Source organism: Macaca mulatta, chromosome 15, assembly GCF_049350105.2.
Source record: "Macaca mulatta isolate MMU2019108-1 chromosome 15, T2T-MMU8v2.0, whole genome shotgun sequence".
In the NCBI taxonomy this organism is placed as follows: Eukaryota; Metazoa; Chordata; class Mammalia; order Primates; family Cercopithecidae; genus Macaca; species Macaca mulatta.
The window spans coordinates 37,443,852-37,468,447 of NC_133420.1; the positions used below are offsets into that span (position 1 = coordinate 37,443,852).

At 42.3% G+C, this 24,596-nt stretch overlaps 1 long non-coding RNA gene across 1 annotated transcript in view; it reads right to left on the reverse strand.

The window, feature by feature from the left end:
• Positions 1–5,212: 5,212 nt before the first annotated feature.
• The window catches only part of LOC114672733 (uncharacterized), a 42,662-nt gene continuing 23,278 nt past the window's right edge, over positions 5,213–24,596 (reverse strand). Inside the window, exon 2 of the long non-coding RNA XR_003723149.2 lies at positions 5,213–5,379. This is a non-coding gene — a long non-coding RNA (uncharacterized LOC114672733). The remainder of the gene's footprint in view (positions 5,380–24,596) is intronic.

Genomic DNA, 24,596 nt, shown 5'->3' on the forward strand with positions numbered 1-24,596 from the left:
GTGGTGAATATAGAAGTCATCAAGGTGGTACTTGGTGCCGCTGGAATTTTTTTTTTCCTAGGCAGTGTTGCTCTGTTATACAGTAGGGTGGAGTGCAGTGGCATCATCATGCAGCTGGATTTTGACAGCAGAACTTTGGGCAGTAATTGGAGTCCTAATGTCTATTCTTCCTTATGGAGGCCTTTATTTGGCCTGAGATTTTATTTAACTGCTTTGTAGATGCTGGATATATTCGTACTGTCGCCAGTTATAAAAATGGAAAACTAGCTCATCCTTTTTGCAAAAGAAAGCAAAGTGGGGAATCAGAGTGAGAAGTGGGTAGGGGATAACTAAAACTATTATTTACTCTCCTTTTATTGCCTTTGAGAACTAGCTCATGCACACACTGACTTTGGCTTCCTTAGTGCATAGGGAAGGGAATTGCCTTTCCCTCTTTTGTGAATATTCTCATTTTTGAAAAATTCTAAGTCATGAGAAGATAAGCCCCATCCTTTCTTACAAGGATTGGATTTCTTGGGTGGCACTGTGGTGTGGTGGAAGCAAGGGGCTTCTCTCAGGTTCATAAAGGCCATCATAACAACTTCGGGCTTCATGGTGGGGACAGGGATCCAGGAGAGCTGAGTGGATGTGTGACGTTTCTAGTAGATTCTGTCATCATTCCAAAGGAATGATGATTCTGTCATCATTCCAGCTCCATTATTTGAAGTAAAACACATTGCCAAATCTGACTCTAACCTAACATTTTAGACCTATTAGAGAAATAGGAAGAAAGCCCCTCCAGTGGAAGGACTGGACTTGAAAGAAGTTCTGCAGGAAGGTGCATGCAATTGGATAGTGAAACGTGGGCAACATTGCTATTGAATTGTAAGGTTTGCACTTCATTTTTCATAGTTTAAAAATTGCTGTGTTCTGGCTGTTGAAAACACTTGGTGAGGTTTGAATGAGGATTATATAATCATTCTAGTATTCATAGGAAAATGATTATGGCTCTCCATTTGTAAAACAAAAGAAATACTTTCGGAAACAGTATTTTAGACCTGAAGAAATTGTTTGTATTAGGTTAGGCATTTTGATCTAACAGAATCAGCTAAGGATAGTGGATCCTGGCTTTACACATTTCTTTGACCAAACCCAGCTGGCAACTTGAAGTTGTTATGGTGTGGCTTCCAGGTTGCCTAGAGGTGAATCCTACCGACATCACTTTTTTTGTTTGTTTGTTTTTTGAGACAGAGTCTTGCTCTGTCCACAGGCTGGAGTTCAGTGGCGCGATCTCAGCTCGCTGCAACCTTCACCTCCTGGGTTCAAGTGATTCTCCTGCCTCAGCCTCCCGAGTAGCTGAGACTACAAGCGCGTGCCACCACACCCAGCTAATTTTTGTATTTTTAGTAGAGACGAGGTTTCACTGCATTGGCCAGGATGGTCTCAATCTCTTGACCTCGTGATCCGCCCGCCTCGGCCTCCCAAAGTGCTGGGATTACAGGCATGAGCCACTGCGCCCAGCCCCAACATCACTTTTATAGCTTTCTGTGCCTCCTTCTGTGGGCCTTGGTGTATGAAGCCACTTGCCTTTCTCTGTAGGGAAGTGAGCAGAATCAGATTACTACTCATGATGCAGTCTGGGCAGGGCATACTGTCACCTTTGCCTGTGGACACAGTTGTCAGGATAGGGGAGAAGCCCTTTAGGTCTGTCTTCTTGACACAGCTCTCCTACCAGGTTATGCTGGTGCTTTCGCTTGGTTTAAGACAACCAAGACCCTTGAGAATTACCCTGTCCTCAGATGGAGTGTCTGATGAAAAGAACAGATTCACTTTTTTGACAAAATGTGCATTAGCCATCTTTGGCAGTGTCTCTAATCGAAGGTTCCCCATGCCTGCTCTAGGAAAGTAAACTTTTTTCGGAATAAATCCTCAGATGGATTACTGAGTAGTCTTTGCACCATTCCCATCAGCCTCATCCGACTGAACGGTCACGCTCAGTGCAAAAAGCTGTTTTGCTGTCAAGATGTTTCAGTGTTTCTGGTCTTCCCTGGAACAGTTCAGTTGTTTAAATTTAGTAATTCAATCCTGACCAGTGTAAACCCACTTAATTACTGCAGCCTAAAGAATTCAGCTACTTCTACTCTTCATAAATGTGCCCAACCAAGTAAAGATGTGTTTTTAATATTCAACCCTGGAAAATTACTAATTCAGATGATAAAAGCTCATCATGTTTTGGCGTCTTTGTACTCAGATGGTGAACAGGCATATTTCACTGATTTGGACTTAGTGTACTTGATGAGAATGCTCAGGTTGAAGAGAGAGTTCTGTCACCAATCCAACATCTATAGCAATGCGGAAAAAGTCATCAACTCGTATTTCACTAATTTGATGTATGTTGTGATTTAGAGGGCGTGAGATAAAGTTTATATTTGAACTGTGTGGGGTAGGCGGAAGAAGGGATTGCTTAAGCAAATGGTGGAGTGATTGTGGAACAAGATGTCTCTAAGATGAGAAGCTATTTTCTTGCATCATAGAAGCACTCTTTTTACCCATAAGTGATTGTGCTAACTATAAATCATTTATATCTGTACATTAAAGCAGATTCTCTCAATTAGGCAAATTTGGTTAGCCAAGTCCAAATTATTGTTTGTACTTGAAAGTAATAAAGCTGCATCTCCTTAAAAATATATTCTGTAGTTAAGACTTGTCTTGCTTTTCCCCACAATGGCTTCAGACATTTTATCCAACCAATTGAGGGACTTTTCAAAAGTCAGTGTATTTTTGAAAACGGAACAACCCCTTGAGTGATCTGAGGTGGCTCTGTTCTTTTACTGTTTCTACATCTTCTAGAAGGTAAACTCAACAATATAACCATTTCTGAAGGTGATCCAAAAAGCAAAAAAATAGAAGTAAAACTCTAGGAAATAATTTTGGTGAATTTCATGAATAGTTGCAAGTGAAGGGGTGGGGTGGGTAAACGTCCCATTTTGTAGGTTCCAGACCTTGGAATACTCTTCTTCTCTCTTACCCAAGGATGTGTCTATCCAGCACATCTTTGCATGAGTTCTTTCCTCCTCACTTAAACTTACGGGGCTTCTTGTCATTTGCATACTATGGCCCTGCACCTTTGATCCCCTGACAGCATCATTAAGGGCAGATTGTCATTCCTGTTTTACAGATGAGAAAGCTGTGGCTTGGTAAAGTGATTCATTGCCTAGAGGAGTTGTAGTAGGTGGTGAGGCCGAAGCCCTGATTTTCAGCCCCCACAAACCTGGATTTTTTTCCATGTTTTCATGTTTCCTTGTCTGTTCTTTCTGTATTTCAAGTCTCTTCAAACCCCAGCTGCTGCCTTCTCCCTCCACCACCTGTGTGCACGGTTCAACCTGTCTTATGCTTTGCTTCCAGGGAGTCTCCCCAGCCACATCTTTGAGCATTTACTTGGCTCTTGTTCAACCTTGGTAACTCGCCATTACCAACAGGGCACATCTGGATTCCTTAACATAATGGAGCCCTAGCTAATTTCTTCAAGCAAACAGTTCTTGTTCTTCTATTTATTCCCACCCTTGCACTTTGGGTGTTGATCTCCCGCTATCTTTAAAGCCTCTGCTGACCAGCATACCCTACTCCAGCCTCACTGAGCATTTTTGTGTAAGGTTAGTGGTGCAGTTCATTTAGCAATAAATACTGTTGTACCTTTTGCAGTAGACAACTATTAACTTTCATCTTGATTCTCAATTTTTTTTTCAAAATACAGGTGAATACCTGGTTTCCCCAGCAACATTGTAAGATTGAGAGTAGGAACTCAGTGAGATTTTAACAAATTCCATGGATTGTCTTAAGAGCTATCTAAACTTGGAAGAAAAATAACTTCCAAAGCATCTAAAATTGAAAATAAAAGATCAGAAGCAAAATGAAAGATCAATTCCACACAACTCTTCCTCTCTCAGACTTCCCTTTTCTGCCATATCCTGTAAACATCTAAAGTGTTCTGAGTACATTTGGACAGAATATTTAATGATCACACTGTGATTAGACATGAGTAGTCCTTGCCAGTAGGATGTGCCTGTCCTTTGCATTTTAACCACATGTTCTGTGCTCTCTGTGGTAAAGATAATCTAACAGTAATAAAAACTTATGGAGAAAGTTACCCAGAGTTCCTTTATCATTATGATTTTTAATACTCTCTTCTAATCCTTATGTGCATGTGTATGGATTTATGTACTGCAAATCATTGTTTTGTAATACGTTCTCAAAAATGCGCGTTAGGTTTTTACAACTACCATAATATTTTGTAATTTTCCTTCATTACTGTAATTTGCTAAATCTTTTATGTTTTGGTAGATAATTAGGTAGTTTCCAGTTCTGCTTTTTAGAAAATACTACAGAGAACTTCTTTGTGCATATTTCCTTAGAACAAACTCCAGTAGAAGACTTACTCGCAAAAACAATGGAAATTTTTCTTAATATTTTCTGTTACAGGTACAGAAGAGTGCTTACAACACACAGTTTTGTTGAATAGTTATGAAGTGAACACTTGTCTAACCACTGCCCAAGTCAAGAAAGAACATTTCTAAACATGTTTGCCAATTTAATAGATAGAAAGGAAGTATCTCAAGGTTGCTTTAACTGACATTTCTTTAACACATGACAACATATTTTTATGGGGGGGGGGAGACTAGAGAGAAAATGACATATTTTTATGTGTGCTTATTTGTATCTCTTGAATTCTGTCTGCATCTTTTACCCATTTATTTTATTACACTTTCAAATACTTGTGAAAATATTGGTCGAGATGAATTATGGCTATAAATAAAATTTCACTAATCTAGTTATCACTGATTTAGAAATAATAGTTCAACCCAAGACATGCGTTGAAGTGTTCTTTGATTACATAGAAAGGATTTGTGTCAAGTGAACCTATACACAATCTGTTTACATACTATTGGTTTATATGGTACATCACAAATTATGCAAAAAGTAGATCTAGTAAGATCCAGTACCAAAGATTAGAGCTAGTCAACAATACTATTTAAAGGAAAATATGGACAATCATGAGTCAAAAGATTTTTTCCCCAAATTAACCATAATATATATTGAAGTTTAAAATGAATTCATTTTGGAAAGCAACCAAGCACAGATTCGAAGAACATAGTAATCCTGTGTTTTATTTTTACTCAGTGCAGACTCGGGGGTGTCAGGTGTGCTTTTATATCTCAGCCTCTGTAAGTTCAGAGATTTTCCGTCGGAAACTTGTCATAGGACAGCACACGTTCCTGAGACTGTCGTTCGGCAGGTCTAGCCATGTAGGGCAGCTCTTGCACTGGTTCATCATGCAGACTCTAAGGGCATAAGGCTTAAACTGTATTTGACAGACGAACAGCAAAACAACACTTAGGAAGTCTGTGTGTTGGAAGAAATGGAGAGGTGGAAGTAATTAAGAGTTGCTTTTTTAGTTTTCCTCTTCTCCCTCACCCGACTATGTCTTGAGAACAAGAACCATGTCTCATCCTTTGCGCTTACATCACCTAGAACTACAAAGTAAACTGGAGGAAGGGATGAATGGCTTGATGGGTGAACGGGCCTTGGGTTGGTCTACATTTCTGTAATCCAGTGTTCACAAAATGTACTTTCCTTCCAGCATTACCTGGAAACTTTCCACCAGTATCACCTGGAAACATCAGTATCACCTGGAAGCTTGTTAGGAATGCTAATTATCAGGCCGCACCCAGACCTAATGAATCAAACTTTGGGGCTGGAGACCCACAGCTGTTGGCCATGCTCCCTAAGGGTGAGAACCCCAGCTATTATCTAGCCTGTTCTGCCACCTAGTGGAAAGTTTGGGAGTTGCATCTGGTGATGAGAGCCAGATTCTGTTGCTGTTGAAGACATTTAATTATACCAAGGACTTTCTTGCACTTAAGGTTACTGCACATTCTGAGACTGAGTTTTGTTCTTGTTGCCCAGGCTGGAGTGCAGTGGCATGACCTCTGCCTCCCAGGTTCAAGCAATTCTCCTGCCTCAGCCTCCCAGGTAGCTGGGATTACAGGCGCACACCACCATGCCCAGCTAATTCTTATTTTTAGTAGAGATGGGGTTTCACCATGTTGGCCAGGGTGGTCTCAAACTCCTGACCTCAGGTGATCCGCCCACCTCGGCCTCCCAAAGTGTTGGCATTACAGGAGTGAGCCACCACACCCGGCCTGAATGTGTTCTAATACTGTACTTGCCTTCTACTTTATTTCCAGTTATCACAGGGCGTGTCATGTCAAGACATCAGTAGGCAGCAGAAGGAACTGTCAACAGAGTAAATAGACAATCTACAGAATGGGAGAAAATATTTGCATACTATGTATCTGACAAAGGTCTAATATTCAGCATCTATAAGGATCCTAAGCAAATCTACAGAAAAAAAAAAAAAAAAAACATTAAAAAGTGGGCAAAGGACATGAACACTTTTCAAAAGAAGACATACCTGTGTCCAAAAAAAGCATATTAAAGCTCAATATCACTGATCATTAGAGAAATGCAAATCAAAACCACACCAGTCAGAATAGCTATTATTAAAAAGTCAAAAAACAACATGGCCAGGTGTGGTGACTCACACCTGTAATCTCAGGACTTTGGGAGTCTGAGGCTGGTGGATTGCTTGAGCCCAGGAGTTGGAGACCAGCCTGGGTAACATGGTGAAACTGCATCTCTACAGAAAATACAAAAATTAGCCGGACGTGGCGACATGCGCACATAGTCCCAGCCATTCGGGAGGCTAAGATGGGAAAATTGCTTGAGCCGGGAAGGCATAGGTTGCAGTGAGCCATGATTATGCTACTGCACTGCAGCCTGGGTGACAAAGCAGGACTCCGTTTCAAAAAAAAAAAAAAAGTTGGCCAGGCCAGGTGGCTCATGCTTTAATCCCAACACTTTGAGAGGCAGAGGTGGGTGGATCACCTGAGGATAGGAGTTTGACACCAGCCTGGCCAACATGGTGAAAACCCATCTCTATTAAAAATACGAAAAAGCCGGACGTGGTGGTGGGCGCCTGTAATCCTCGTTACTCAGGAGGCTGAGTTAGAAGAATAGCTTGAACCCGAGAGGCGGAGGTTACAGTGAGCCGAGATCATGCCACTGCACTCTTGCCTGGGCAACACAGTGACAGTTTGTCGTCTAAAAAAAAAAAAAACTTGGGAGAGGTGGAGAAAAGGGATACATATACACTGTTGGTGGGAGTGTAAAGGGAGTGTAAATTAGTTCAACCATTGTGGAAAGCAGTGTGGTGATTCCTCAAAGAGCTTAAAAACCAGAACTGCCATTCAACCCAGCAATCCCACTACTGGGTATATGCCCAAAGGAATATAAATCGTTCTACCATAAAGATACATGCACGTCTGCTGGGTGTAGTGGCTCATGCTTGTAATCCCAGCACTTTGGGAGGCTGAGGCAGGTGGATCACCTGAGGTCAGGAGTTCAAGACCAGCCTGGCCAACATGGTGAAACCCCATCTCTACTAAAAATACAAAAATTAGCCGGGCGTGGTGGCGTGCACCTATAGTCCCAGCTACTTGGGAGGCTGAGGCAGGAGAATCGCTTTAACCCAGGGGGCGGAGGTTGCAGTGAGCTGAGATTAGGCCACTGCACTCCATCCTGGGCAACTTCGTCTCAAAAAACAAACAAAAAACCAGCAACTGAATAGCAAAACCAAGGACCCAAACAGTACTTTCAACAAAGCTAGGTACAAGGTAACCTCATGAGCCCCTGAATACAAGTGGTTGAGGCAAAATGCCTATTGCCACAAGAACATTTTTGTAAGAGGAAAATGAAAGAAGGAAAAGAGATAGTATATGAGAGGCCTGAGAACAGGAGAATCCAAAATAGGTAACAGGTGATCAATGGACAGTTGGGCTGCCAATCTGAAAACATCAGCTGAAGCTGGGAGAGGCGCTGTCCTCTCCAACAGTGGATGAGAACAAGGACCTAAGGCAAGAACGCCTGAAAGGGCTGGAGCACTGTAGCCCTTATAAACAGTTGAGGCTGATTGGCTCTCTTTTAAGACAAGGCCCCACACCAGGGAAAACTGGGGCTAAAACTCCTGGGAGCAGGACAGCGACAAGAGAGGAAAGTAGAAGATGGCCGAGACTCAAGAAAGGATTAAAAACAGAGGCAGGAAAATCCAGAAAGCAGGTTGCAATATGTTTGAACTCCACACATAAACAAGAGAAGAGGGGCTGCTCTAAGAAGATTGAAAAGCTTGCCTGAACACTCATTCCAAAAAGTCAGGAAAACAAATTTTACATAAAAATAATATAAAAGTATCAAGATTAAATTCTGTACACAGTTGTTAAGAAAAAAAATGCAAAGAGGGAGCAGATTAACATCCTTACAGACAATGAAAACACACCATAAAACAGACCAAGACTAACTTACTTAAAAACAAATACATCAGCCTGGGCATGGTGGCTCACACCTGTAATCCCAGCACTTTGGGAGGCCGAGGCAGGCTGATCACTTGAGCCCAAGAGTTCAAGACCAGCCTGAGCAACATGGTGAAACCCCATCTCTACAAACAAACAAAAAAAATTAGCTGGGGATGGTGGCATGTGCCTATAACCCCAGCTACTCAGGAAGCTGAGGTGGAAAGATCACTTGAGCCTGGGAGGTCCAGGCTGCAGTGAGCCATGGTTGAGCCAGTGACTCCAGGCTGGACAACAGAGTGAGACCTCATCTCAAGAAAAAAATAATAATAATAACAGATAAACAGATAATGACTTAAGAGATAAAAGACAGTGAAAAAGAAAAAATATGTTTAAATAAAAAGGAAATGAAGAGATAAACAAGATTTGAGGGAAACTGACAAATATTGAAAGCAGCAAAGATGAAACATACAGGTAATAGGAGTTCCAAAAGAAGAAAACCAAGCAAGGGAGGAACAGAACAAATGCCAAAAGATATAATTCAAGAAAACATTTCAGAAATTGAAAAAAGGTTGAAACTAAAATTGAAAGTATACCAACAGAATATACACCCTGAGGGACCAACATTAAAACATTCCATTAAACTTGTTAAACTTTAAATAAAAAGCAAATATTATTTGGGTATCCAAATAGTTGATGAGGAAAAATTCCTCTTAATAAAAGTATTCCAACTCTAAATGGGAAAAAGATAGAATATAACTAGTTTGCAACTCCTCTGAATAAATAGATAGGCATTGAGCATCAGCCACTCCTAAGATCTCAAAGAAAAAACGAATCATAATGTGTCTCCTATAGTCATGCCAAATACCCTTGGTAGTCTTGCCAAAAGGACCAAACGTGGTTTTGAACCATTCTCTGAACCTAGGTACCAACTTGCAGGAAATGCCAAGGATAGAGAGAAATGTTGAACTGCAACAGGAGTATAAAATCAGCAAAATCCAGACTGCAAGAAACTGCAGTAAATGGCCTGGGTTTTTCAACAGATACATTGTAAGGAAATGAAAGGGGTGGAGGAAGAATCCATAAATTGAAAGAGGCAGGGCCACGCGTGATGGCTCATGCCTGTAATTCCAGCACTTTGGGAGGCTGAGGCAGGTGGATTACCTGAGGTCAGAAGTTTGAGACCAGCCTGGTCAAAATGATGAAACTCATCTCTACTAAAAATACAAAAAAATTAGCTGGGCGTAGTGGCACATGCCTGTAGTCCCAGCTACTCGGGAGACTGAGGCAGGAGAATCGCTTGAACCTGGGAGATGGAGGTTGCGGTGAGCCGAGATCACACCATTGCACGCCAGCCCAGGCAACAAGAGCAAAACTCCGTTTCAAAAAAAAAAAAAAAAGAAGAAGATACATGAATAAGAACTTAAGAAGATGCTTAACATCGTTAGTAAACAGGGAAACATCTAAATAGAATGGCTAAAATTTAAAAAACCAACCAAACCAAGTACTAGAGAAGACGTGGAGCAACTGGGGATCTCATACACTGCTAACAGGAATGAAAAATGACACAACCACTTTGGAAAAAGACGTGGCAGTTTCTTAAAGTTTAATAGACACCTACCATATGACACAGCCATTCCATTCTCAGCTTTTTTTTTATCCAAAAGAAATAGAAACATACATCAACACACAGCCTGCCCAACATGGTACAAACCCATCTCTACTAAAAATACAAAAATTAGCCAGGAGTGGTGGCACGCACTTGTAATCCCACTTACTCAGGAGGTTTCAGTGAGCCGAGATTGTGTCACTGTACTCCATCCTGGGCAACAGAGTGAGACCCTGTCTCAAAACAAACAAACAAACAAACCCATACATCAACACAAAGATTTGTACCTAGATATTTATAGCAGCTTCATTTGTAATAGCCCCCAAACTGGAAACACCCCCAAATATGTATTAACAGATAAATGGATGTATAATTGAGATCTATTTGTTCAATGAAATACTAATCAACAATCAAAGGAAAAATTATCAATATATGCAATGATATGAGTGAACCTCAGAATTATGATGCTGAGTAAAATAAGCCTGATAAAAAGAATGCACACCATATGCTTCTATTTATACAAAATTCTATCTATAAAATTAATCTCCAGTGACAGAAAGCAGATCAATGGTTATCTGGGATGGAGCTGGAGGAAAGGATGACCACGAAGGTGCTATGGTCTGAGTTTGTGTCCCCCCACAATTCATATATTGAAATCTTAACCTTCAAGGTGATGGTATTAGGAAGTGGCCCTTCAGGAGGTGATTAGGTGGTAAGGGCGGAGCCTCCATGAATAGGATTAGTGTCCTCATAAAAGAGACTCAGTGAGTCTGTTCCCTCTTCTGCCTGGGAGGTTACTGTGAGAAGACAGGTGTCTATGAAGAAGCTGACCCTTACCAGACATCTTGATCAAGGTCTTCCAGCCTCCAGAACTGTGAGAAACAAATCTCTGTTGTTGGCTGGGTGCAGTGCCTCACGCCTGTCATCTCAGCACTTTGGGAAGCCGAGGTGGGCAAATGGCCTGAGGTCAGCAGTTCAAGACCAGCCTGGCCAACATGGTGAAACCCCGTCTCTACTTAAAAAAAAAAAAAAAAAAGTTAACTGGGAGTGGTAGTGGGTGCCTGTAATCCCAGCAACTTGGGAGGCTGAGGCACAAGAATTGCTTGAACCCGAGAGGCAGAGGTTGCAGCGAGCCGAGATCACGCCACTGTATTCCAGCCTGAGTGACAGAATGACACTCTGTCTCAAAAAATAAAATAAAATATAAATAAATAAATAAATACATTTCTGTTGTTTATAAACCACCCAGTCTATAATATTCTGTTAATAACAGCCTGAACAGGCTAAGATAGAGGGTACAAGGAAGCTTTAGGGGTGATTGAGATGTTCATTATCTTGATTATAGTGATGGTTTGACAGGTGTATACTTATGTCAAAGCTCATCAAATTGAATGTTTTAAATATGTGTAGTTTACTGTATGTTAAGTATACTTCATTAAAGTGGTACAGAATGATTTCTTGTTCTTGCTTTATCTTTATTTTCCTAAGTTTATTTACCACGCATGTTCTTGGTTGGTCTATTCCAATAATTTTGCTTCAGATGGTAGATGTTCGTCGTCCTCTTTTTACTGTGTTTGTACTCCTCAGGTGGCTAATTAGTTTGATCAATGAGCTCCTGTTCCCTTGAAGTTATCAGCCACTCTGCATGGCAACTTCTAGGGGAAGGACTGAGGACCAGTCTGTCTCTCCCTCTGGGTTTAAGGAGAGAGGAGATAAGCCCTGGTCACAGAGTGCCCCCCAGTTTTTTTTTTTTAAGAGATAGAGTCTCTGTCGTCCAGGCCAGAGTGCAATGGTGTGATCACAGCACACTGCTACCCTTAACTCCTGGGTTCAAGCAATCCTCCCACCTCAGCCACCCGAGTAGTTAGGACCACAGGTGTGCGCCACCACACCAGGCTAATTATTTTATTTTATTTTGTAGAGATAGGGTCTCACTGTGTTGCCTAGGCTGGTCTCAAGTCCTAGCCTCAAATGAGCCTCCCACCTCAGCCTCCCAAAATGTTGGGATTACAGGCGTGAGCCACCACACCTGTCCAAAACCCCTCTTGATCCCTCTGGTCTAATCACATCTTTCTAGGTGAGAGTTATCCTCTGGTCAGGGATTTGCCCTTAAATTTGTACTAAACAGCCAGCAGTGATAGGAGGCGTCTTTCTGGGAAATAATCTCTTAATTTCACTTAACTTTTCTCCTTATTAGGGCATGTTGCTTTCCTGGAAGGCTGATCCATGTGGCCTGGCTATGCTGATGGTTTCTAAAGGGAAGAAGTAGGATGTAGGTAGTGATTGTCCCAAGACAACACGTGGGTGAGCAACAGCGACCTTCCTGGCCTGTAGTCTCTCTCTACCGCCTCCATCAGCCCTTAACCCAGGCTGCCGGCACTTCCCTCCTTGCCCGTGAGTATAGAAATCATTGCAGACAGAATTCTGTCACCCCAGAGGCGGCTGCTTCTTTTTTTTGAGATGGAGTCTCGCTCGGTCGCCCAGGCTGGAGTGCAGTGGTGCAATCTCGGCTCACTGCCTCCTGGGTTTAAGCAATTCTCCTGCCTCAGCCTCCTGAGTAGCTGGGATTACAGGTGCGCACCACCACGCCCGGATAATTTTTGTATTTTTAGTAGAGACAGGGTTTCATTATGTTGGCCAGGCTGATCCTGAACTCCTGACTTCAGGAATCCATCCGCCTTGGCATCCCAAAGTGCCAAGATTACAGGGGTGAGCCACCATGCCCAGCTGATCTTGTTCTTTTTTATGACTGCATAGTATTCTATGGTCTATATGTACCACATTTTCTGTACCCAATCTGCCACTGATGGGTATTTAGGTTGATTCCATGTATTTGCCATTATGAATAGTGATGTAATGAACATACATGTGCATTTATCTTTATGGCAGAACAATTTATATTCCTTTAGATATCTATCCAGCTGTGGGACTGCCAGGTCAAATGCTAGCTGTGGTTTTAGTTCCTTGAGGAATTGCCACACTGCTTTCCACAGTGGTTGAACTAATTTGCACTCCCACCAGCAGTGTGTAAGTGCTTCCTTTTCTCTGCAACCTGGCTAGCATCTGTTATTTTTTGACTTTTTTTTTTTTTTTTTTTTTTTTTAAGACAGCGTTTTGCTCTTGTCACCCAGGCTTGAGTGCAATGGCATTATGTCAGCTCACTGCAACCTCTGCCTCCCAGGTTCAAGCAATTCTCCTGCCTCAGCCTCCCCAGTAGCTGGGATTACAGGCGCCCGCCATCCCGCCCAGCTAATTTTTGTATTTTTAGTAGAGACAGGGTTTCACCACTTTGGCCAGGCTGGTCTGGAACTCCTGACCTCAGGTAATCCACCTGCCTCGGCCTCCCAAAGTGCTGGGATCACAAGCGTGAGCCACTGCGCCTGGCCTTGACTTTTTAGTAATAGCCATTCTGACCTGTGTGACATGGTATCTTGCTGTGGTTTTGATTTGCATTTCTCTAACAATCAGTGATACTGAGCATTTTTTCATGTGCCTGTTGGCCACATGTATGTCTTCTTTTGAAAAGTGTCTGTTCATATTCTTTGCCCATTTTTTAATGGGGTTATTTTTTGCTTGCACATTTATTTAAGTTTTTTTGTACATTCTGGATATTAGACCTTTGTCAGATGTATAGTTTGCAAATATTTTCTCCCATTCCGTAAGCTGCCTGTTTACTCTGTAAAATCAATTAGTATTCTTTGATGAGGTAGTCTAGATCTGAAAATTAGGTTCTGAGCATCATAACACTAAAGGCAACAAGAGCTTCAGAGAAGTGTAAAATAGTTTACTGATTCAAAAGCCAGAAAAAGAAAGAACTTTTAAACATATTTTGACAAATACTTTAGAATAATATTCATTCGAGTTAGCATTCAGTGAATGTGAGTGGCTGACATGACCCTGTTCTTAGCGTTAAGAAAATTGAAGTATAGGGAATCCTAAATAAGTTAAAATGATATCTTGCACCAGTTTAACAAGTTAACCTTTTTTTTTTTTTTTTTTTTTTTTTTGGCGATGAAGTCTCACTCTGTCACCCAGTCTGGAGTGCAGTGGCACTATCTTGGCTCACTGCAACCTCCACCTCCCGGGTTCAGGCGACTCTCTTGCCTCAGCCTCCTGAGTAGCTGGGACTACAGATGCGCACCACCACGCTTGGCTAATTTTTGTATTGTTAGTAGAGACGAGATTTCACCACGTTGGTCAGGCTGGTCTCGAACTCCTGACCTCGTGATCCGCCCTCCTCGGCCTCCCAAAGTGCTGGGATTACAGGCAAGAGCCATCGTGCTCGGCCTAACAAGTTAAACTATATTAATTTGCATTTGACAGTTGCATTTAACAAATTTGTATTAATTTGCATTTAACATTGCATTCAACAAATCCCACTGGCCTCCAGGCTGTACTCTGAGTATACTAAGATGTTTACCGCTTTGGAGTTTTTTACCTATTGTTCCATTTGCCTGAAATGGAAGTGTTTCTCCTGGATCTTCACAGGTTTTGCTACTTCTCAGTACTCAGAGCTATCCTCAAATTTCACCTTTGTAGAGAAGATTTCCATGACCACTCTATCTATAAGAACCTGATCTCCACCCTCAATCATTCTTGAACTCCATATTTTGTTTTTCTTCACAGCACTTATCTCCATATGGGATTATACTGTCCCATATATCTATCCATTTACTAATTGATTGCACGTCTTCGCCCATCTGAGGCTTGGGGCTTCTTCCATCTTGTTCCACAAGGCACAGTTCTCCAACACATGGGATAATACAATACTTGGTACAAAGCAGACACTCAGTTAAAGAACTGCTAGATTAATTTAAAAAATCCCCTGTGCATTGCCACGTCTGTCAGTTATCTATTGCTGTGTAATAATCTACTCTGAAACTTAGTGGCTTAAAATAATGATTTGTTATTTTTCACAATTTGGTGGGTTGACTGGGTCTGCTGGGCTCACCAGGCAGCTTACAATCACTGGTGGCTGGTCCAGGAATATGTGGGCTAAGACAGCTTTATCCACAAGGCTGGGGCGTCAGCTGGGATAGCTGGGCTTCTCTGCATGGTCTTTCAACCTAGGCTTCTGAACTCAATGCCAGAAGCCTCCCAAGAAAGCAAAGGGAGAAGCAGTGAGACCTCGAGGTCTAGGCTCCGGAACTCGGCAAGTCACTTCTACCACGTTCTCTTGGTCAAAGCAAGTCCAGAATCAAGGGGTGAGGAAATAGATCTACCTTTTGATGGGAGAAACTGCAAAACACCATGACCCTGCTTTTCAACATACCACATTACTCCACAGCAGCCTGCTTTCTTTCCTTCTTTTTCCCTCCCCTCCCCTCCCCTCCCCTCCCCTCCCCTTCCCTTCCCTTTCTTTTCTTTCTGATAGAGTCTCACTCTGTTGTCCAGGCTGGAGTGCAGTGGCACAATCTCCGCTCATTGATAGAAACAGGATATGAGTGCTTCATTGATTCATTCATTCAAAAAATATTTGTTGCACATCTGCTACATGCTGTTTTCAACACACTAGATCCTGGTAATTAATGGTAAACAGACATGATTCTCACTCTTCTGGTGTTTACAGTATTTAAATTCTGCTAATGTTTGTTGGACATCTACCATACATTATACATTTTTTAAAAGTTTTTTCAGTATAGAGATGGGGTCTCACTATGTTGGCCAGGCTCATCTCAAACTCCTGACTTCAGGTGATCCACCCACCTCGGCCTCCCAAAGTGCTGGGATTATAGACGTGAGCCACTGCGCCTGGCCCCAAAGCAGTTTTCCTAGTTTGTAAATAGCATTAAAGAGATCATCCGCCTTTGCTCAGCCCAGTGCCTGGCAGCCAACAAGCCCTCGCTGCTGGTCCGGTGATGAATGAATGTCATCAGTGATTGATTCCACAGTCTTCAACAATGTGCCACTTCTCTAGACATATTGGCCTATACTGTTCCCTAGTGGAATTTGAGGATTGGTACATCCCACCTGAGACCTGGGATACATTCTCTAATGGGAGATTGAATTGTAGGAATCCAGGTGACAGATAAGGGCAGTGGCCCCTGAACTTTAGCACAGATACAAGTTATAGAGTGATCTTATTAAGAATGGCAGATTCGGCCGGGCGCAGTGGCTCACACCTGTAATCCCAGCACTTTGGGAGGCCGAAGCAGGCAGATCATGAGGTCAAGAGATCGAGACCATCCTGGCCAACATAGTGAAACCCCGTCTCTACTAAAAATACAAAAATTAGCTGGGCATGGTGGCACGTGCCTGTAATCCCAGCTACTCAGGAGGCTGAGGCAGGAGAATCGCTTGAACCCGGGAAGTGGAGGTTGCAGTGAGCCGAGATCCGCCACTGCACTCCAGCCTGGTGACAGAGAGAGACTCTGTCTCAAAATAAATAAATAAATAAAGAATAGCAGATTCCTGGGCTCTATCTCAGTAAGTTCAATAAGTCTGAAAAAGTCTAAATTCACTAAGTCCTAGCCTTTTATTCAACCTCTGTAATGAGTGGGTGCTCGAGGTTGAGGCTACAGTTGTGGGAAGAGGACCCTATGTTTAAGGGCAGTGAGATGAGCTTTAGAAAACAGATCTGTCACTTAGTCTGTGTAACCATGGGAAATCCACTTAATATCTGTGATTCTAGTTCTCTCATCTGTGAAACAGAATTAATGGTACCTATCTCATAGGGCTGTTGTAAGATTAGAAATAGTGCCTAGTTACAATGCTTAGTAGCTAAATTATAACTCATTACGTGGAGGTTAACATTATTGGTATAGCACAATGACAAAGGTTCATAAAAATGTATAGCATTGGCCAGGTGTGGTGGCTCATGCCTGTAATCCCAGCACTTTGGGAGGCCAAGGCAGGAGGATCACTTGAGCCCAGGAATTTGAGACCAGCGTGGGCAACATAGTGAGACCCCATCTCTATACTGAAAAAAACTTTAAAAATATGTGAAGTGTATAATAGATGTCCAACGAACATTAGGAGAATTTAAATACTGTAAGCCACCAGAAGAGTGAGAATCATGTCTGCTTACCATTGATTACCAGGATCTAGGGTGTTAAAAACAGCATGCAGTAGGTGCGCAACAAATATTTTTTGAATGAATGAATGAGGCACTCACATCCTGTTTCTATCAGTGTGAATGTTTGTTTTCCCAATGTATATTTCTTTATAAGCACTGGATGTACCAGAAATTTGGTGTGTGTGTGTGTGTGTGTGTGTGTGTGAGTGTGTGTGTGTGTGTGTTTTAAGTTGTTTTGTTTTAAGTTCTCCAAGGACTTGCAGACACTTGTTTTTTGTGTATCTCAACACTGACTAAGCTGCCAGGAGTCAAGCTGTTTTTAGAAAAGTTCTTTTTGTTCAGTAGAACACTGACTACAAAAAGAAAAAGAAAAAAAAAGAGTTTTTTTGTTTGTTTGTTTGTTTTAGTTATCTAGTGATAAGAACACCAGCCTTGGAGACAAACTACCTCAGTTCAAATCTCAGTTCTAACTAGTTGTGTTACTTTAGCAAGTCGCTCACCCACTCTGGGCCTCAGTTTCCCCATTTGGAACATGAGGGAGTTTGAGGATCATTTCTAATGTGTTAAGATTCTGTATGTCTAGTTCAGTGTCTTAAATAATCCCTTTATCATAAAACTAATACATGTCTATTGCCAAATATTTGAAAAATACCAAAAGGAGTAAATAAGGAAGTAAAAACCACTGTCAATAGCACTCACACAGAAGAACCACTGTTGACATTTGGGTGAATATTCTTCTAGTCCTCTTTATAGCTATGGATAGTTTTTACCAAAAATTATCAGAACATACATTCCATTTTGTAATGTGCTCACTTAATATGTTAGCAGAATTTTTACATCGTCAGTGTTCTTCAAGAGCATGATTCTAATCTCTGTGGATGGTTGAATCATAATTCATTTAAACAATCCCTGTTGGATATTTAGGTTAGTTCTACTTTTTAGCATAAGTAAGGCTTTGACAACTAGCCTTTATACAAATCTGTACCCACATCTCTAAATTTTTCCCCTTAGGTTAAATTGTAAAACTTTTTTTTTTTTTTTTTTTTTTAAATGAGACAGGGTCTCCCTCTATCGCCCAGGCTGGAGTGCAATGGGGTGATCATAGCTCACTGTAGCCTCAAACTCCTGGGCTCAAACCATCCTCCACTTTAGCCTCCCCGTGTAGCTGGGGATACAGGTGCACACCACCAAACCTGGCCAAAACTTTTAAATATATCACCAAATTGCCCTCCAAGTGAAATTACACATATGTACACTCTCATTAGTAACATTTGAGTGGCTGTTTCCCCATGATCTCTCCAACATTGGTTATTGTGGTTTTTTAAAAGATCTTGCCAATGTCATGGGTAAAAAAATAGCATATCATTGTTTGAACCTAATGTTATTTTCATTATACTGTATGATTTCTGGTAGAATGTAAAATTGCATACACACTATTTTTACAACTTTGTAAAAATACATGGAACACACATGTATCAAGTGTGGAAAGAACAATAGAAAAATGTCAGTAGTTCTATGATGGGATTGTGATATAATTCTTTTATGTTGTAATTTTTTTTAATTAAAAAGAATCTCTGTAGCAGATGGCTACTTGTTCCTCCAAATTCCTCCCCTCTTCCTGGGCACAGTTGCCCAGCTAGAGGCTACATTTCCTAGCCTCATGTGCAGCTGGATGTGACCATGTGGTTAAGTGTGGACTAACCAAATATTGAAAGGAAGTGATGTGAACATTTTCTGGGTCACCTCCAGATTTAAGCTCCTTATCTGGAGTGTTGGTTCTTCCTCCTTTCCCAGAGTGAGCAACCCAGCCTTGATTAAGCAAATAATGACACCTTAGGGGATGGAGAGCAACAGGGAAACCGTACCTGGCTTTTTTTTTTTTTTTTTTTTTTTTTTTTTTTTTTTGACAGAGTCTTGCTCTGTGGCCCAGTGGCATCATCTTGACTCATTGCAACCTCCGCCTCCTGGGTTCAAGCAATTCTCCCTGCCTCAGCCTCCCGAGTAACTGGGATTACAGGTGTCCACCACCACGCCCGCTAATTTTTGTATTTTTTAGTAGAGACGGAGTTTTGCCACATTAGCCAGGCTGGTCTTGAACTCCTGACCTCAAGTGATCCATCTGCCTCGGCCTCCCAAAGTGATGGGATTACAGGCATGTGCCACCGCGCCTGGCTGAAACTGTATCTGTTTATAGCAGCATCACCTGAACAACCCAGCCTGGTTGTTTTGTTTTGTAAGAGAAAAATTAATTTTGGGCTGGGCTTGATGGCTCACACCTGTAATCCTAGCACTTTGGGAGGCCAAGGTGGGCGGATCATGAGGTCAGAAGATTGAGACCATCCTGGCTAACACAGTGAAACCCCATCTCTACTAAAAACACAAAAAATTAGCCGAGCGTGGTGGTGGGTGCGTGTAGTCCCAGCTACTTGGGAGGCCGAGGCAGGAGAATGGAGGCGGGAGGCAGAGCTTGCAGCGAGCCGAGATCATGCCACTGCATTCCAGCTGGGCATCAGAGTGAGACTCCGTCTCAAAAAATAATAATAATAATAATTTTGATGTTGTTTGCACCCACGATATTTTGGGGCCTCTGTTACAGCAGTGTAGCTGTGACCCTAATAATCTCAAATTTCTCCCTAAGATTGTGGACATTTTGGGGACCATTTCACAGTTTGTGGAGCTGTTTGGAAGCTGGTAGCAGAGGACTGGGAAGCTACTGTGTACTTTCCTGAATACTAGAAAATATTGGTTTTTTTATATTCTTTCATATAAATTTTAACAAAATTCTGTGTTAGTATATTTTTTTGTTTACAAGGTTTGGAAATAAATATAATTAATGGTCGATACAAAATACAAAATCATAATGTAAAAATCACACTATAAGTATCCAAAAAAACAAGCTGCCAACCAACATACTCCATTGAGGATAAATTTCTTATTGATACTTTTAAGGCTACAGGTTATCAGTGGTTCTGCTACACTGTGTGCTTTTAATAGCAATGGTTGTGGTTTTCATGATCATGACAATAAGAAGCATACTTTTTTTTTTTTTTGAGACCGAGTCTCGCTCTGTCGCCCAGACTGGAGTGCAGTGGCGCCATCTCGGCTCACTGCAAGCTCTGCCTCCTGGGTTCACGCCATTCTCCTGCCTCAGCCTCCCGAGCAACTAGGACTACAGGCGCCTGCAACCATGCCTGGCTAATTTTTGTTTTGTTTTGTATTTTTAGTAGAGATGGGATTTCACCGTGTTAGCCAGGTTGATCTCGATCTCCTGACCCGTCATCTGCCTGCCTCGGCCTCCCAAAGTGCTGGGATTACAGGCGTGAGCCACCACGCCTGGCCATTTTTATTCTATTTTTTAAGATAGGGTCTCACTCTGTTGCCTAGGCTGGAGAGCAGTAGTGCGATCTTGGCTCACTGAAACCTCTGCCTGCCGGGTCCAAGTGATTCTCCTGCCTCAACCTCCCAAGTAGCTGGGACTACAGGTGCACGCCACTACGCCCAGCTAATTTTGTATTATTAGTGGAGACACGGTTTCACCATATTGGCCAAGCTGGTCTCAAACTCCTGGTCTCATGTGATCCACCCCCTTGGTCTCCCAAAGTGCTGGGATTACAAGCAAGAAGCTTGTAAAAACAGTTCCAGGCTGGGCATGGTGGCTTTCACCTTTATCCTAGCAGTTTGGGAGGCCAAGGAAGATGGATCACTTGAGGTCAGGAGTTGGAGACCAGCCTGGCCAACATGATGAAACCCCGTCTCTACTAAAAATACAAAAATAAGCTGAGCATCGTGGTAGGCACCTGTAATCCCAATTACTTGGGAGGCTGAGGCAGAAGAATTGCTCAAAACCCAGGTTTCAATGAGCCAATATGGCACCACTGCACTCCAGCCTGGGCAACAGAGTGAGACTCTGTCTTTAAATAAATAAATAAATAAATAAAATAACAGTTTCACATTATTGGTTCAATTGAATGGATTCACAATTACTGCTGTTGAATGTATTTGCAGTCACTACTCTGGAAAGTACAGTGCCAGGTGGCACTCTGAGAAGTCAGCATTTGTCCCAGATACCGGATGTTGGCAAGAGACTCCAGCACCATACACAGGAAGTTTGGAAGGTACTCATCACAACGGTTCACCCACTATCTTCATGAACAACTGGTTCCACAGCCACCAGGATGACTTGGGTCCACGATTCTCATCACCATTATATAGCCCAGCTATGACCCACCCCCTGGGGACCCAGGGAGTCAGGACCTTCAAAATCTAGGGAAGGCAACAGTGACTTCAGCTTCCCCTCGTCACGTGGGAGGGGACCCTTCCTTTCTCCTGAGTGGGCCCTCTCCTAGAACCCGCAGTAGATGTAGGATGTCAGCGATCCCCAGCCTGCTCCTTAGTGAGGAAGCCTGGCTTCTGTTTCTCATTGTGACATGGCAGAGACAGGAATTTCAAGGCCAGAGGGCATGGATGTGCTTTCCAGCCCCACTTCTTACTATCGCGAGAACCAGTGTGGGCAAGGGATGCCATTTTGCATGTTGTCATGGTTTTTCCTCCACTTAACATCACCATTTGCAATTCACTTGTTGCTACATTGCCTTCGTAATTATCATTTTAGTAATTGTACATTATTTGACTGAACAATAGAGTTTACGTAAAAAGCTCCTTACTGTGGACTCTTTAAGTAGTTCCCAATTTTGTGTTACCACAAAAATTGCTGCAATTAATATCTTTTGCAATATGACTTTTTGCTTCTGTTGGATAATTCCCTCAGGAAATGGGGTGAGTTTTGACTACCTCTTAGACGAGAAGGATATTGTGGTAACAATATCCTTTTTGGCTTAGCAAACAATGAAGAAGACCAGAACTATCCTTCGGGAAGAAGTGCTTAACTAAACTATGCTACCTCTAATTAATGAAATACTAGGCAACTATTTAAAGAAATTAGGATTACTTTATAATAGCCAAAAATGGAAGCAATTTAGATGTTCATCAGCTAATAAATAGACAAAATATGGTATTATATCCATACAGTGGAATATTACTCAGCCATAAAAAGGAATGAGATACATCCTACAACATGGATGAACCTTGAAAGCATTACGCTACATAAGATAAATTAGACACAGAAGGCCACATATAATATGATTCCATTTGTATGAAATGGCTAGAATAGGCAAATCATAGAGACAGAAAATAAGATAAGCAGTCCCTGGGGGCCAGGGGAAGGGGTCAATGGGGCATGATTGCTAACAGATACAGGGTTTCTTTTTGGGATGATGAAATTGTCCTGAATTAGGTAATAGTGATGACTGCAAGAAAGACCTCATGAATATGCTAAAAACTACTGACTTATACACTTTAAAAGGGTGAGCGTTATACTGTAATAATACTGTAAAATTCTCAATTTTAAAAGAAGAGGAGGGTCGGGCACGGTAGCTCATGCCTGTAATCCCAGCACTTTGGGAGGCCGAGGCGGGCAGATCACCTGAGGTCAGTAGTTCGAGACCAGCCTGGCCAACATGGTGAAACCCCGTCTCTACTAAAAATACAAAAATTAGCTGGGTATGGTGGCAGGCACTGGTAATCCCAGCTACTTGGGAGGCTGAGGCTGGAGAACCTCTTGAACCCGGGAGGTGAAAGTTTCAGTGAGCCAAGATTGTGCCATTGAACTCCAGCCTGGGTGACAAGAGCAAAACTCTGTCTCAAAAAAACAAAACAAAAAAACAAAAACAAAACCCAACAACAACAACAAAAAACAAATGAGAAAGATATAAATGTATTCACACCATGTATTACTCATTGAAAAAAGCAAAGTACAGAATAACATCTATCCTATGCCATTTTTGTGAAAGTCTTTTTTCTGTATTTCATGGTCAAGATTGTAGGGCTTCTTCTAGAATATGTCAGTCTTGCCTTCACTCTGCCATAAGTTCAGGCAAGAGAGCAGCTCCTTTCTCTAAAGAGTAGAGAGCACCTGCCATGCACCAGGCACTGTGATAATGTATAACAATTTATGTGTAATGTATAATTATTCCAATTTTTCACATGGCAAAACTGTAAGGTAAGAGAGATGAGTGACTTGCCAAGTTTACACGGCAAGGACAGGAATGAAAACTCAAGCCTGTCTAACTCCAGAGAAGGAAGAGCTTGGGCTCTTGGAATCTAATTCTCAGCTTTGTTTGTTCCTTGTGGATTGTCAGGCCAAGGACCTGGAGGCTGCTCCACTTCAGGAAGCACAGCTTACAAGAATGCTGGTTTATGAATTTACACTGAGACGTTGTTCATGGTCCTTTATTTGAGAATGGTAGCAAGTGGACGTCAGAGACTCATCTTGCCCCAGGGGTATGCCATATATATATATATATATATATTTTTTTTTTTTTTTTTTTTTTTTTGAGACAGAGTTTTGCTCTTGTTGCCCGGGCTGGAGTACAGTGGCGCGATCTCGGCTCACTGCAAGCTCCGCCTCCCGGGTTAACGCCATTCTCCTGCCTCAGCCTCCCGAGTAGCTGGGACTACAGGTGCCCGCCACCACCCCCAGCTACTTTTTTTTTTTTTTTTTTTTTTTTTTTTTTTTTTTGAGACGGAGTCTGGCTCTGTAGCCCAGGCTGGAGTGCAGTGGCCAGATCTCAGCTCACTGCAAGCTCCGCCTCCCGGGTTCACGCCATTCTCCTGCCTCAGCCTCCCGAGTAGCCGGGACTACAGGCGCCCGCCACCTCGCCCGGCTAGTTTTTTGTATTTTTTAGTAGAGACAGGGTTTCACCGTGTTAGCCAGTATGGTCTCGATCTCCTGACCTCGTGATCCGCCCGTCTCGGCCTCCCAAAGTGCTGGGATTACAGGCTTGAGCCACCGCGCCCGGCCTCCCAGCTACTTTTTTTTGGTATTTTAGTAGAGACGGAGTTTCACCGTGTTAGCCAGGATGGTCTCGATCTCCTGACCTCGTGATCCGCCTGTCTCGCCTCCCAAAGTGCTGGGATTACAGGTGTGAGCCACCGTACCCGGCTGACGCCCTACATTTTGGTGGAAATATTTCAGTAGCTCCTAACTGGTCCACGCATGTTGCCTGGATGTTCTATGCACCTTCACAAAGCTGTCCTTGCTAGGTTACTAACTAAAAAAGCCTTCCTGCCTACCAGCTGGTCAACAAACTCCTACTTCCCCATCAAAACCCAGCTAATATGTCCCTTCTGTTTTCTTTTTAACAACACCATTTATAGATCCTCCAACTAGAGCCTTTTTAATAACACTGGTAATGTTATCACATATTGAGCTCCCATTATCCGCTAGGCAATTTTAAGTATTGATATACTTGTTCCTTTTAATGTTCATGGTAATTATGCAATACAAGTATAACTATTTACATTTCTTCCAGATGAGGAAACAACCTCGAGATGTTAGGAAATTTGCCCAAAGTCTCACAACCAGGACATGAAGAAACAGATCTTTCTGACCCCAAAGTTCGTACTTTCCCCTTACACCACATCCCCTTTTCCTTGCACCGTTCACTTTGAATTGCAAATACTGCTTGTCACTTGTCACCATCTTCACCATTGCCCCGCAAGCCCTAGTAGGCAGGTGGTGGCTCTGATT